The sequence below is a fragment of the Haemaphysalis longicornis genome, unplaced genomic scaffold (genome assembly GCF_048455015.1).
Source record: "Haemaphysalis longicornis isolate Haplotype H1 unplaced genomic scaffold, Haemaphysalis longicornis Haplotype H1 scaffold_3, whole genome shotgun sequence".
In the NCBI taxonomy this organism is placed as follows: domain Eukaryota; kingdom Metazoa; phylum Arthropoda; class Arachnida; order Ixodida; family Ixodidae; genus Haemaphysalis; species Haemaphysalis longicornis.
The window spans coordinates 103,438,655-103,452,435 of NW_027526335.1; the positions used below are offsets into that span (position 1 = coordinate 103,438,655).

Here is a 13,781-nt window from a genome sequence, read left to right on the forward strand (position 1 = left end):
TTTCTAAAATTTTCATAGTACTCCAGATTTATTGCAGCACACGTTTCATATCAGCACCTTTATTGTACCATACCACAGAAATTCCCGGTTTTTCTTGCTCTAATGCAGTGTTATTTCTGCTCCCGGAAGTCTGATCCGGGGGCCAAACGGGTGATTTTTCCAAGCACCAATTCACAAACTTAATTGGTGCACCGCCTGAACGGACCTGCCTGATGGGTTGTAACGTCAATACGAGGCCTTGCTGGGGAAATTCGCATGCGGGTGGCCCTCGCACCGACTGGGACGAGTACCTGGGCACCTCAATATCATGCCGACGTACCGTTGCTGCCCCGCTCCTGTCGAGCAGGCTACAGCAAAACGCCTAGTGGCACACACATCAGACGACAGCTTCGTAACACATGGCGATTACAGTGGCGTCAACAAACAGACAACAAACTACATGTAATAAAACCACAATTGGGATGCTGCACAACTGACTCACACAACAGATACACTGAAGTCGCCCAGGATAGGCTGCGGATAGGCCACACACATGTAACGCACTCCCACCTGCTCACTGGATCTTCGGGACCCATGTGTAACAGGTGTATAAAGGGCCTATCCGTAGTCCACATATTAATCACATGCAAGGCACTTAGCACAACACAGCACAAACATTTCCCTGAATTATACAGGCGACACATTCCACTCCACCAATCAGACTTTTTAGCCGACGAACCAATGTTTTCTAGTCACCGTGTTCTTGAGTTTTTAGCCGAGTTAAAATTTCTGCAGCTCTTGTCATATCACGTCACGTGTAATCATCCTGGCGCTATACACCAGCCCTCTCAGTTATCTTATGTTTGGCGTCACTTTTACTGACACGTTTTAGCATTTACGGTCTCATGAACCATTAAATAACTTTTTCTCTGGCCCTCTTTGCCCTTGTTGGGCCTTGCGCCATTAAGCACCAACCATGATCATCATAAAAATGCTTAGTGGGGAGCTCTCCTGCCATTCAAAACCGACGGCTCCTGCACATGTGATTTTGTCGACCGCTCTAAGACCGCCCACCAGATTTCATTTCGTGGATGCGGGATCCGCGCCATGGTCCCTGTTCTGATCCCCTCCGGAAATCGAGAATGTAGCTGCGTATTTAGTTCACTTATTGCCCTATAGCAAAACCCCCTCTCTCTGCCCTGTCCCCTTCTTCCTAAAGAAAAAGTAACAATTGCGGATTTAAGTCGTTTCGCGCTCGAACCATTTCTTTTGGAGCGCGCATCTGCGCGGTTCTGCATGACTTGCCGATACAGGCTCACGTGGTGGCTAAAGAAATCGTGGGGTGGCGTTTTTGCTCGAAACTTAATAATGTAAAACTAATTCGGGGCACTTCTTGGCCAGGTATAGACCATGCTGGGCAGAGTAGCACGTTGCAGAACGTGGACAGCGTGCATAATTGCACTAAATTCGCTAGGGAAATTACCCTCTCGGTATGGCGTACTCACCTTACGAGGCCAGGCCCTAGCTCTCTCTATGGCAGCGCTGTCTATTAGTGGCTGAAACAAGCGGACCTTCGGTGTGACCTTCCGTGACATCTGTGTGCCGTGTATGCATTAGCCACTCCGTGATGGGCTTACAGTAACACCTGCTTGCATTACACTGGTTCAGTAAAATGAACGCACCCTATATACCTACAGCGAATAGTTTGCACGCGGGTAGTTCCCCTTCAGTTCCCGGTCATCACATCACCATGTTGCAACATTTTTGGCTAGTACAAAATTCACATATTAATATCATAATTGTACAATCATGGGTGTACTAAATTTGATCAAATAATGTTCAAAAATCTGCGAAACATACAACAAAGCAGCAAACACGCGCAGATGGCTGTGAGTACTTTTGAAAACCTACAGGCGCTCTTCTCTCGAAAACGCTTGCCGAAACACTGCCTCTTTATGTACAGCGAAATGTTCATCAACGGCACAAACAAGCACGCGTAAAATTTAATTCGTTTACCCTGGGTTATGTTTAGTGAAATTTCTCTATTAAAGACGATAGTCTTTCTTGGGCTACTTAAACCCAGAAATTTTGGTTTGTCTGTATGTCTGTCTGTCTGTCTGTCCGTATGTCTGTCTGTGACTCGATTCAGCCACCCGGCCAAAGTAAAACAATGCCTGCGCAATAGTCTTATATAGTCACAGCTAAATCTATCCGTCTAAGTCCGGTGTAATGTTCATACCTGTCAACATTGTTGAAGAACAACAAGACATTAGGCAAATATAAGACAACAAATTAATACAGGAGTGATGTTTGCAGTGTTCCTTCATAAAAAAATCATACATGCTAGACTTTGGCGAAATTAAATACTTCATCAACTCCAGAAAAAAAATTCACTTCGCCGTCGCCTGCTGTCGCCCGCGCCACTATAGCTTCTTACGGCATTTTAAGGATTCAACTGGCAACAGTTACGAAAGGTTCCACTGGATAGGTTCCACGTTCTGCTTGCAACGCACGTGGAGTAGGGAAACGCGGTTCTATAAACGTTGAAGTAGGGCGCCTCGATTCACGCGCGTCTTCGCCGTACGGCAGCGTTGGCATCGAGACACCCGGTTTGGAGCAGTGGAACGCGGGATCACGCGCGTCTTCGCCGTACGGCAGCGTTGGCTTCGAGGCACCCGGTTTGGAGCAGTGGAACACGGGAAATTTAAAATGATTTAAGCAAACCTTTGGCGTCTTTCCCTTGGGAGGAGCGCGAAGCAAGAGAAACAACATGATAGGTGAGCGGGAAAGCGAAGGGAGGCATTTACTTGGCAAAAGTCGATAAAGACTATCGTCTTTTGACGACATTTGCAACGAAAGAAGCAGATACGCGGCTTATTTTTACTCAGTGGGTCCTAGTTACGAAACCAAATTTAATTTTTTTTCTTTCTGGGGAACGATTATTTCATTTAAGCGGTTCTCATTTAATTTGGCTTTAATATACTTATATTACTGTAGGCTTCTTTATTTACGCATAAATCAGGCAAAGCTAAGATCTAAGGCAGAGGGCATGCGCAGAGCAAAGCACACAGAAAAGTCATTACGATCGTCCCGTATTTTTGTTCTTGCTTCGGGCATGGATTGGAACTGATATCATCCGAGGAACGTATACCAGGAAACGTAAGCCAAGACAAACACCCGAATTGACCCTCGAGCGTGCGGGATGAAAGACCAATTCTCGGAGACAAAACACAGCGGCCGCCGTCACTGGTTAGTTCCGGACCGTTCTCATGGCTCGGCTGGTCCCAGCGAGCTCCGGCATTTTTCTCCCAGGAAAAAGATGAGGAGGAAAACGAGAAAAGCAAGAAGCAAGAGAAGGAGGAAACGGAGTGGAGAGCACTTCAGTGAGCAACGATCGAAGAGACTGCTGCCCTGCCCTCTAGAGTTTGTTCCGCACAGGGGAAACCGTCTTGCAAAGTTCCAGTTCATAAAGGACCCAGGGCCCCGATAGAAACACACATGCGCGCGCACACACACACACAGACGTCCTCCCAGAGCCCTCCCAGAAAAAGAAAGAGGCCTGCGCGACGTCGGGTGATTTGTCTTCATATATCATCAGCGACTCTTTTGATACAATCACGCCAGGGGCTCTCATTTCAGACCCGGCCGCATATAGCTGTTTGCTTGCTTTCTGTTGACATTGCAAAGTGTCCAGAACTCTTTTCTTCGCTATTTTCTTGTTCCCGTTCTTATGAAGCTAATTTTGTTTCGCTTCGCCCTTCCTTAGACTAATATATCTGGCTTACTCCAAGGGTTAGTAATAATGAGAAGTTCTTTATAACGCGGACGTGAACAAGCTACAAAGAAAAGGGGGCTCAGTTGTAAGAGAGCTTTCTGCTGCTCCCATCGCTCCGCCGTTACCCCATTGTGACTGCCATTGCTACAGGACGGAATTGCTGGCGCAATTTCAGTACATACGTCTGCTCATTGTTATTGGTAACTGACCGTGAACGCTAAGAACTCAGCCATTTGTATGAGAGTTTGCAAACACTATAGTTAAAAAGGTATTTGCGCGCGGGTCAATTAAGAATTCCAGATTCTTGACTTCGGAAACGCCCGAAATGATACTGGAGTACATCGCTGTGTAATGAGCTTGAAAGAAGCTTGGTTTAATTCGAGTCTCTAACCGATATTTATGTCCCTCACTAACCTCCCTTTTGACGGTCGTAAAATAAACACTCTGTAAATAAATCTATTACTCTAGTCACGAGAACACAATGCTGTTGTATCACTTATTTTACAACACCCCCGTGTAATTTTTGTCCCAAAACCGCAGCGTTAAGTTCGGCTTTTCAAGTACGGTAGCCGGCACGTTTCGTCTGTAGAAATTTTACGACCACGCTAAACTTATAAGCGCACGCTGCGCAGTGGAAATATAGACTAATTGCAGAGCAAAAAATGCCTGTCGCTACGCACTTCGAAGTAAGATTTTGAGCAAATTTGCACCGCCCACTGGTCGCGAAGTCCTAGTCAATGTCTGTTCGCTCTTTCCGTCCATTCTATCGCGTCCGTGTCTACCGCTGTTATTAACTCAGTTATTGGGTGATCAGGTACTGCATTTCTCAGATCGCTGATTGATTGATTGATTGATTGATTGATTGATTGATTGATTGATTGATTGATTGATTGATTGATTGATTGATTGATTGATTGATTGATTGATTGATTGATTGATTGATTGATTGATTGTGAGATGTAACCCGTCGACGCTACACATGCGATGAGGCGCGCCGCGGGGAAGGGCTCCGGATTAATTATGATTACCTGGAGATCTTAAACATGCGCCGAAATATCGAACACACGGGCACTTTTGCTTTTCGCCTCCATCAGAAAGCGGCCGCCCTGGCCGGGAATCGAACCCGCGTCCTTTGGCTCCGAAGCACAACCCTTCAGCCACTGAGACACCGCGGCGGGTTTTTGTGAGATCGCGTTCCGGCTTAATGCGAGGTTCGGTGAAAGCAGCGTCCCCCTGCACTCGGCTCTGCCTAGCATCTTCTTTGTCTCCTGGATTTGCAATTTGTCCTCTACTCCTTCGCCTAGTCGCATTGTGTTTGCAGCTACAACATTGATATCCCCTTATATTTTGATACTTTCTCCTTGTTAAGGCGGTCATAAAGGCAAAATACAACTTGGTTCAATTTGAAAGATATCATCATCATCATCATCATCAGGCCCACTGCAAAAGAGATAGTTTTTGGTAACTAACTCAATTCCATTTCAATCACGAAAAACGTTTTGAACCTGAAAAAGCGAAACAATTGTTGAATAACTTTCAAATTTCGTGATATAGTGACGTAATATGGGCACGGGTGACGTATTACTGGCCAGCACTAAAACATAGTTATCACTGTGTTAACTGCTCATTAGCATTCAAGTGATAGGCTCAAAGAGAAGTAGAGGCCCCACTGCAATTGCCCAGTAATGTTTCTTGGAGGTGTTTGTGGTCGGCCGCCCCCAATCGCGCAAACAAGGTTCTGTGACGTCATAGAGAAATTGCCGGAAAATGGCCGTGGAGGCGCTACTGCCTCACATGTCCTCTTTTACATCTCGATTATTTGTTTAAAGTTGGCGGTAAACTTGATATCCTTGTCATCGGAGCAAGGCCGTCTTTTTAACGAACCAAACTTGTATTTTGTCTTCGTGGCCCCCTTAATGTTTCGGTCGTTCCCTGCCCTCTCTCCGCCACGATCTTTAATTTCGTCTCCTTTACGCTATACCTCGCTTTAACGACCCTCCTCTTTTTCCTCAAAGTCCTGTTCAGGTGTCCATTATTAGATGAGACAGTAACGCAGCAGCTGATTTCTCCTTTCATTCCCAACTTAACTGCCCACCTCCAAGCAACTTGTGTCCCGCACAGTAACATTCGTACTTTCATTAAAACATGGCCCATGCGACACTTAAGATACATGGGGAAACATCTTAATAAGCGTGGCTGGCGGCCGGGTTGGTTCGTTTGCCGGAATGAGCCCACTCCTTTGGGAGGAGTTATCGGAGCATGGTTTGCAGCCGCGTTCCCCTGCGTGTCTTCTTCGATACTCAGGTTAACCCGTAACAAAGTTTATACAGACTAGTCAGCCGCTTATTCTTTGTAAAGATCTCTTCTTCTCCTCCATAAACTTCCTCTACGACGTGCGATATATGGGTAACGCTCAGAGAAGCACCGCCAAAGTTTTCCGAATGTTGCCCCATATTAACGGTTTGTTACAACCATAAATGTTTCACTTGTCTGTCGTGCGAAAGCCGTGGCATTTTATCCCAATACTTGATGCTCCTCTGCTTCTGTACACAAGATCATGTTGTGCGCGCAAAATGGATCGTTTACGAATGCAGATATTACAAATTCAAATCGAAGGGTTAAAGATGCGCCAATAAAGATAAAAGCCGAAATGGTGATGAGTATGTACGGCTAGGCAGCTTGTGTTCAGATGATTCAGAAATACAATAATAGAAATGCCGTGCCTTGTAACTATTCTTTCAAGCGCCCTCTAATCAGCACCCAGGCGTTTCTGTCTTTAGAATTGAAAATACCACAGGGCACTTACGCTAAACACCAGGAAAATTGAAAGAGGTCCTTCCGAAGGTAGCCCAAGGCATGGCTGCGTGTGCTGGCTCAATCGCGTAAGTGTTGCATGCTTGCAGTTTTCATTAAAAGATTTTCCCTTCAACTGACTCTGTAAGGCACGGCTAGTAGTAGCTTGTTTCGACGGTCCTTCCATGCCCCAAGTTCTCTGTACGATCTACTCCGGAAATTGTCACTGTTGACAACGAAAGCGAAGGCCATTTTCAAACTTGTGTTAGGCGCATTTTTAACGTAGGGATGCTAAATGAAACTCTGCATGCTTGCGGAATATTCCTGGCGGAAAGCCTCAATGCAGCATGTCTCTTAAAGTGGCCACCCTGCGACGAGCCTTATGATTATCTGTCGCAGCTGCGTGTACGACAACCGTGTTTCGTAGTTTCAAGGCTGCCGGCTGTTGCGGTGCCGGCGAATCAGTGTGTCTTTTTATAACAGCATGGTGTGCTCTATGTTATAAAAAGACACGTACTCGCTTGCAGAACATGCTGCCATAATTGCGTCTCATCACAGTGGCGGCCACCCAACACTTTCGGTTGCACGCTGAACGCTTATGGTCCATACTGCAAAAACACTGGTTGTAAACGAACGTGATAGCAGCGTCTCGAAGATATAGGTTTTCAAGGGGGGAGAGGGGGGGGGGGGAAGAACTCTATTGTTCCTCGTGGTCACTGACGGTATTTTAACAGTGATCTCTGCACAACGAGCGGACGTGAGACCCGTCCACAGCACTAAAAGCATTACTTGTGTTGGCAATGAGATGGGGCTAAGCGGGTAAAAATGTGTTGACCGATACAATCCTGAGAAGCCCTGCCGATAATGAAGACGTACGTTTTTGGACCGAAAACCCAACATATGAATCGAAACAACGGACTTGCGTCTTCATTGCACCCACAAATCCACCGCTCCACAATCGAGCTGAAAACAAAAGACGCTTGTGGTGACATGATACAGGAGCGGACGATGCACCCAAAACTCCAGGGTACAGTTTAAGGAATTCGGAACGTTGCGGTTAACATTGAAAAATTAGAAGCGTTATTTCAGGAGCAGTGAAATATTATTTATTTCAAAGTAAGTGGTTTAATGTTATATTTGTAGGTACTAGTTAAGCTTTAAAAACCCATTAGCAGAAAAACCACAAAAGCGCTTTTGTGCATTTCTCAGGTGTCAAGCGCTTTGGGCCCTAAAACTTTAACGAAGACTCGTACCCCGGCGGACACATTCTGAAACTCTTCCATACTTGATAACCCCCATGAAAACACACGCACGCGCGCACACGCGCATTTAACAACGTAACTTGCTAAGAAATTAGTGCAATTCTTGGGTTTTGTCTTTTTGTCAAACGCAAGACGAATTGTTTTTTATTGGAAGGCTTATGACTTTGTTTACTTTAGGGTTGAAAAAAACTGCGCATAATGGACAACACAATAAGGAAGGGACACGACGGGAGCGCAGAGGAAAACGCTGAAGAGGAATACCGGGAGCGCTGCCTGCTGGAAGGAGTGGACTGTTTGTTGAAAACGTCTAGGAGGGGCCCGGCGGCACCTGCGGAAACAACCCAGCACATTGTGAACTACTTCAAAGACAACAAACTAGTGTTGCTGCAAGCCGACAACGACGCAGGCTTCGTGGTCTTGCTTTGGGGTGCTTTTGGGGATAAAGCTGCTCCCGTGTTGTCCCTTCCTTATTGTCTTGTCCTTTAGCCGCAGTTTTTTCAACCCTTAAAATGATTCACCAGCTAGCCCAACAACACGCTGTACTGAGCTTTATTTACTGTAAGTTCTGACATAAAGAAGCCATACGAAAAAAAAAAAAAACGTTTTCACCTACACTGCCGTAAATTCAAGAGAAAACATAAGCACGACGCATAAAAATGTCCCAATTTTTCTGCTTTTGTTGTACTTGATTAAGATAAGCTCGGCATGCATAAATAAGCCAACGTAAAATGTTGCCGCATGATTCCTGTTAAGCAACGTAGAACAGCGTACAAAAAATAGCTTTCTGTTGGGGTCTCTGCAGTTAGTTTAAAAATACCTTGGTACTAGCAAAACACCTACCAAGGTAAATTACCTACCTCAATGAACACTACAGGGATAAAATTTGTACTTCCGAGGCGCAGCCACTCAGTTAATGATAAACACACAAGCCTAAACACACACAAAAACAAACTAGAAAACCTGGCACGGAAAAGGAAACAACGGGGAAATCGTTTTTTATATGCTCCCCTAATTAACCCCATCTTGTTTACATCATCGCCTCTTAGTCCGGAAGGCGGCAGCTTTTTTCGTCCTTTTTTTCCCCCTGTTCCCTAGTCTCCCCGAACCAGGTCGCTCGTGAAGCACGAATCGGCGGGCACCGAGGCTGCGCGTGAGGTCATTTATAAAGGAGCAACAAGATCGCTACAAGCCACCGAAAATACTACTCGATCCTCGCGAGCGCGCCAAAGTAGTTCGTCGCGAGCGTCTCGGCCTGATAAGCCATTAGCCCCGGTCACATAAAAGGCTTCGCCATTAGGCAGTTCGCTACGGGCCATCAGGATTCTCGCTCGGTTCTCGCGGATGTTGCACAGCGCGCGCCCCTCCTCCCCTCCTCCGGGCACCTTCTTCCGAGGAGGCGAAGTAATTACCGTGAACGGCAAAGCGCCTAGGTAGCATTGCCAGCGTATTCGACCGCACTTTTTTTTTTCTTCTTCTAGGACGGATGTTGTTATCATTACGGGAGTGTATAAACGCGAGTAAATAAGGCCGAGGTCGGTAGGGAAGGTTTCGCTGCACGTAGTCACTTCGAGTTCTCGTATTAGCGACATTAAAATGCTAATCCCAATATGTAAACTCAGGGAAAATTGTTTTACTCTGGCTTCCAGATTTCATGACAGAAAGTCGGCGCTTTAAGTAACCAGGTTGGAGTGTGACTACGGAATCCCAGCTATCAGAAGTTGGCAGGCGCGAATATCGTCCGCGGGGTTTTTGTCGGTTCCGAACGCGTGCACCCTAATTAACGCGGCAGTGGAATACTGAAAGGTGCTTTAGAGTTTATCTGCATCATTTCCACCGTTTTCTTTCGGTCTTAATATACTTACTTCAGCCATGCCTTTGGCCCAGTTCTCATGGATTTTCCGTTACGCACCTTGATGATGATGCATTAAGCTTGACGCTGGGCTAGTTTAACACAGAAGGTATGTTAAAAAGGAAGCGTGGAAAACACAGACGAAGAGGACACAAACGTAGCTCTCGTGTTTGCCGCCTCTTTTGTCCGAGTTTTCTGAGCTATTTTTAAAGATTTCATGAGGATGATGATGCGGTTGGACTGGACACTTGGAGGTACTCAAAACAAAATTTAACAGTTGAAGCTTTCCAAACAGAAAGATCGTGTCGGCACTGCGTGTTTGTAATCAAGCAATGATTAGGGCATCCCGCACATCGATGGTAATCGACGTGAAGCAAATAAGTCGCGAATGTGCGGCGATTTATTGTATGTGGAACACATTCTTGCTTACCAGTCCGTCCATTCTAAATTCGTAAAGCTCGGAACCGTTTAGCTGTGTGTTTCAAATTCTCTGTACAAATCTTGTTTTCACCTAATCCAAGCCAACCTTGACGAACAGACAACTCGGCTATGTGTCGCCGGCTATCCGTTGCAATTACCAACTACCGTCACGGAGGGCGTTCTCAAACAGGTTAAAAATGAACGACGTAGGCAGGACGCTCCAAAAAAGAAGTATAAACCCCGCTGCTCTATTCTGAACGGGTTCTAACAATTTTGATATATCAGATTGGTGTTGGTCTCCGGCGGCGCAAGCGGACTCAAGTTTCTGACGAAGAAATGTTAGATATGCTCAAAATTGAACAGGAGGAGAAATTTCAGGCAAGGTTTCTTCTGAGGTATCCAAGGACTTTGTTTGCTTCGCAAGAAATGTTTGTTATGTGGGACGACGATGTACTATCTGGTGTTATGTTTATACCTAAGTATTTATAGAACTCACTGGGATATTTTGGAGCCCGAAAAGGTATGTAGGAGCCGAATAAAATTTCCTGCGATGAAAAGAAACTGCGGCTGTTTTATTAATGTTCAGAGTCATAAGCCAATATTTACATAAGGTTTTAATAGGCATGACATCATTTTGGAGGATAGGGAAGTCATTAGGGCAGTTAGTACGACAATAAATGGTGCAGTCTTAGCCAAGTAAACGGAGTATGGATGATTTATTGGTAGGTGGGCCGTTAACGTAAGTTGAAAATAGGAGGAGGCAAGGACCGTACCCTAAGGTACACCTGAGACAACAGGACGCCGGGACGACGACGTATGTTTGGAGTAAAGGAAATTTTTCCGGTTTGAGAATAAATTTTTTTATCTATTCCAAAACTGCGGGGTCAAGGTTTAGGCGCGAAAGTTCAAAAAGAAAGACGTTTATGGGACACTTTAGCGAAAGCGTTCTCGTAGTCTAAGAGAAGGACGTTTAGGGGAATAATGTTGTTGCGTGGTGGCAGGACAAATGACGTGAACCATGAGATGGGCGAACAATGTATTCTCACTGTTTACAAGATGTCGGCCATGAGACTGAATCGGCGCTGGCCGCGCGCCTGCCCTACTTCTTCTTCCTTGTCCTCATCCTCGTCGTCGTCTTGTAACATTACCCCGCCGTCGAGGGAGACCGTCCCGGTCGAGGCCTTAGTAGATGAACGAGTGTAGTGAGTACGAACGATGAAATTATAATACACAGTGAATACGTCGTTGCCACCATGGTGAGGATGAAGAGCTTGGTGAACACTGGCCCCAGAACACCCATGCCCGCCGACGTCATGAAGCAATGTCCAAAGCCCTTGAGAAGACGCGCCGGCGAACGGGGCAGGGGGATGGCATCGTCGTCTTGTCGGGTCACGGCTTCTCACGTCTTGGCTGATTTCGGCACGTCATAGGCTGGGGCTCGGGCTGGGGAACAGATGCCGTGATGGCTCACCGGGGCTGGGGCATGCCGACGCGTTCCAAGAGCCTGGAGAAGATCGCTTCAGGAGTCAAGACGGCGAGATGCTGTGGGCCAGGATGAAGGTGATCGCCCCGCACCTCCACCAAACATGTTGCGTGGTGGCAGGACAAATGACGTGAACCATGAGATGGGCGAACAATGTATTCTCACTATTTACAAGATGTCGGCCATGAGACCGAATCGGCGCTGGCCGCGCGCCTGCCCTACTTCTTCTTCCTTGTCCTCATCCTCGTCGTCGTCTTGTAACATTACCCCGCCGTCGAGGGAGACCGTCCCGGTCGAGGCCTTAGTAGATGAACGAGTGTAGTGAGTACGAACGATGAAATTATAATACACAGTGAATACGTCGTTGCCACCATGGTGAGGATGAAGAGCTTGGTGAACACTGGCCCCAGAACACCCATGCCCGCCGACGTCATGAAGCAATGTCCAAAGCCCTTGAGAAGACGCGCCGGCGAACGGGGCAGGGGGATGGCATCGTCGTCTTGTCGGGTCACGGCTTCTCACGTCTTGGCTGATTTCGGCACGTCATAGGCTGGGGCTCGGGCTGGGGAACAGATGCCGTGATGGCTCACCGGGGCTGGGGCATGCCGACGCGTTCCAAGAGCCTGGAGAAGATCGCTTCAGGAGTCAAGACGGCGAGATGCTGTGGGCCAGGATGAAGGTGATCGCCCCGCACCTCCACCAAACATGTTGCGTGGTGGCAGGACAAATGACGTGAACCATGAGATGGGCGAACAATGTATTCTCACTATTTACAAGATGTCGGCCATGAGACCGAATCGGCGCTGGCCGCGCGCCTGCCCTACTTCTTCTTCCTTGTCCTCATCCTCGTCGTCGTCTTGTAACAATATGATTGACACTTGAGCTGATGTCGTTAGTAAAGAGCGCTAGTTGTGTGTCATAAGAGAGGCCTTTCACAAATTCGTGGTGACTGGGATGAAAGAAAAAGCACTGAGAAAAGAAATTTGAATGTTTCAGAATAGATTATTTGTTCTAATATTTTACAGCACGAAGATATTAGCGATTGTAACGTGATTCTGAAAAGGCACGACACATTTGCAGCCGAAGCGGTACCATTCGGCCTTTCTCACTACCGAGAGACTATCAAGCCGTGAGAGAAAAAGAACATGCCAGCAGTGAGGAATAGGCCTTGCAGCCAGTGCTCTCGGCAGCAGGCGCTTCTTCGCATAGTAGAGCTGTCATGCAATTCGGAAGTTGCTCGCGTGGAGTCCACAATTTTGCTCGCTATAGTACATTTAAGCAGTTCTCTGCAGTGGGTGTAGCAGATACAACGCTTTCTATCTTGTTTTGAGACCTGGAAGCCCTTCTAACGCTATAGCTGTCTGCCGGAACGCCACTCTGTAATTTGCTGCATCTGGTACCTTTATTCTTCTGTGCTCTGCTGTCGTAATCACTTTCTTTAAAACAGCTGTCAAATACGTCTATTGCTGTGGTCGAAAGGAAGCCAGCCAGTAGCGCTGATATACTGGTTCGGAGACGTCACCTGAGCCCATAAAATAGCTTGTGGACAAAGAAGAAGGCGAGGCAGAGGGAGCATTTTTTGATTGATTTACTAACTGATTTGGTATCTATAAAGCAGTAATATTGGGTTCCTGCATTTCGTGGTGACTTAATCAAACGAGCTTTTCAAGCGCCAAATATTTAGCGTTTGAAAATCTTAGAATGGGTTACAAATAAGCTCAAACCAACACGTTGCTAATCAAATTACTTGAATTGCGTGTCCATGATGTTCTAAACGTGTTGTTAGGTGATAGAAAAAAGTTGTAAAATATGTTTCACGGGCCTTTTAACGCGAAGTGTGTCTTCACCGGGAGGGAATGCGCACTTGACGCATCACGGATAATATTTGTGTGGTAACACTAAACCAGTTTTTGCCGCGTGCTCTCGCTGAATCATTTTCAGGTATGCATGTACTGAGAAGAGCATTGGCCTTCGCCGGGACAGTTGAGCCCTACGCCATACAAGTGCCCATTCGACCAGCCACTGAGGGCATTTTACGCACACGATATAATATCCGCATCCATCCGCTTCCGTACACGCATTAATATCTAATATCATCCCCATTCAAAACTGTGCTTTAGCAGCCAAACGTGATTAAACATTTTTAAAGTGGATTTATTTTAAGGAAAAAAACGGCTCCGGTTCGCATCCACATTTCACCCCACCCCCATTTCACGCGCA

At 46.5% G+C, this 13,781-nt stretch overlaps 1 protein-coding gene across 2 annotated transcripts in view; it reads left to right on the forward strand.

Moving 5' to 3' along the window:
* LOC144174972 (cell adhesion molecule Dscam1-like) overlaps window positions 1–13,781 on the forward strand; it is a 675,942-nt gene that overhangs the window by 381,721 nt on the left and 280,440 nt on the right. The gene's annotated exons all lie outside the window — the stretch shown is intronic.